The sequence below is a fragment of the Elephantulus edwardii genome, unplaced genomic scaffold (genome assembly GCF_000299155.1).
Source record: "Elephantulus edwardii isolate Elephantulus edwardi_28Jun2011 unplaced genomic scaffold, EleEdw1.0 scaffold00066, whole genome shotgun sequence".
In the NCBI taxonomy this organism is placed as follows: Eukaryota; Metazoa; Chordata; class Mammalia; order Macroscelidea; family Macroscelididae; genus Elephantulus; species Elephantulus edwardii.
In genome coordinates, this window is record NW_006399816.1 from 2,620,738 (window position 1) to 2,623,010 (window position 2,273).

Consider the following 2,273-nt stretch of genomic DNA (forward strand, 5'->3'; position numbering starts at 1 on the left):
TTTCCTTATGAATCAGGGTGAAGTCTCTCTCAGGGAGGAGAGATAGGGAATGACAAAGGACACACTGACAAAGGAGATTAATCAGAACTGGCTTCGACAAGCACTGTGGCAATTGGGCAATTAAAACAGACATTTGGGGCGGGGGGAAGAAGAACGAACTGCGGAGGAGTGTAGAGAAAACAGTGCAACAATGAATGAATGAAAACCCCAAATCTCTGTAAATATTCACTAAAATGAATAAAATTTAATAATAATTTTTAAAAAAACAAAAACAAACAAACAAAACAATAGACTAAAGGGACCTCGGAGGGGCTAGGACCCCCTCCAAACACTGAATTTCCCTTGCTCCAATATCCATACATCAGAATGTATCCGACTCACACCAGGATCAGCCCCATAACACTCTTAGCAGTGAAATGCTCAGGGCTTCTGCTGTGCTCAATAGTGGGGTCAAAGCAAAATGACTGAAAGGGTTCAGGCAGAATTCTGGAGTGTGGCCTGGGCCCTCTGGCCTCCATACTTAGTCTTCTTGTTCAGTCAGGTCAACCCTTTACAACTCATTGCTTCACCATCCTTGTCCTTTCTCTGATTCCAGATGGTCATTTGATGCTTTGCATGGACCACGACACTCTGCATGGACCATGCCAGAAAACCTTCTCAGCCTGGGTCTGGCCTGGCCTTCTGTCTGCACCCAGCATCCACTTAAGTGAAGACAGAAGGAAAGATGAAATGTCTTCAGGTTATGGACCTGTGGGGCTTCTGACTGCTGGAGGGTTGAGTCTAAGGGAGGTAATCTAGCCCTGTGACATAGGTCCATCGTGAAAAGTAGGTGGCAGGGCCAGAGGATGCTAGACTTAATGACAAGCAGATTGAGGCTACTGGGGTGGAATTAATCCTGCATTAGAGCTCAAGGGGTCCCAGGCATAAGAAAAGGGTTGGAAAAAAGATTCAAGAACAGAAGGGAGAGGGCTTCGGCAAGCCCTACAGAGAGCTATGCCGGACAGCGCAAAACAGTGAAGGCACACTGTCCTCTTTGTAGAGCACCACTCTCCAACTGACAGATGCCTAGCGGCTGAAGGTTCTCCCTGCCCTTGAACATCCCCTCACCTGCCCTCCCTGGCTGGACCTGAATCCCCAGAAGTCTCCTCATCCTGTTACCTGGTCCCTTTAATGCTTGGTCCTAAGCCTAAAGATCATCCAGGCAGCTCAACATAAAGGCACCCACTTTGGAGTGAGGTTGTTTTTGAATGTGGACTCAACCCCCACTAAGAAAAGTAACTTCAGCTTCCTCATTTGTGAAGTAAAGTTAGCGGCTTCTCCTTAGGCTTGTCTTGAAGGTAAAATTCATGTGCTGAAGACAATGCCATGCTTAGCATCAACCAGAGCTCATGGTAAAGGAGTGCTGTACAAACAGTAACTATTGGGGTAGAATCACAGGGTTTTGTTTCTGATCTTTGATTTTGATGAAGGAGAAGTCTAAAGGGAGACATTTGCTGACTCAAAATCACCCCCTTTCAGTGGCAGCCAGGACATGAGTTGAGACCCTGATGTCCACTCCTGTCCACAGTCCTGAATCTGCAGGCTTTCTGAGAGTAGTTATTCCTCTATGGCCAATTATGCTTGGACTCTATCAGCCTCTGCCCTCCATGACCACTGTATATTTCCATAGCGAGCCTTCAATGTCTTCTCCAAAGGAAGGCCCATTATCTTCAGCCTCCCTGGGCTAAGTGCCAACCCTGAATCAATCTGTAGGAGGAAACCGGTGGAGGAAATGGTCCTTCCCTCTAGCTGGAGAGACCCCACTGAACACTGCCACCTCACACAGTGCATTCTGGGGCTTAGCAAGAGAAGTAAAGGAAAGGACTTGGGGAGATCAGTGGTAGACAGATCCCACAGGTTCCAGCCTCAACTCCACCACAGACTTGCTGTGTGACTGGAGCGTATCCTGGTCCCCTGCCAGACTTCATTTACTTAATCACACAGTCAACCCAGAAAGGTCTTGTGCTCTGGCCTGGCAGGAGGCAATTCTGCCCTCCTGGAAAAAGACAGCCCCTTTGGCCATGCGGCCAGGGTTCCTGCTCTGCAGTCACAGCCTCTCTGGGTCTTCTGTCAATTAATTTGGCAGTTCAGTTTCCAGGGGCAATTGGTCTTTGAGAGGTATAATGTATCCATGTCAGAAATGAGTGATGAGTTTCACCATGGGGCCACAATCATGCCCCCTCCCCCTGCTCATCCTCACCCCAAGGACTGCTTTGTCATCTAGTCCCTGTGTT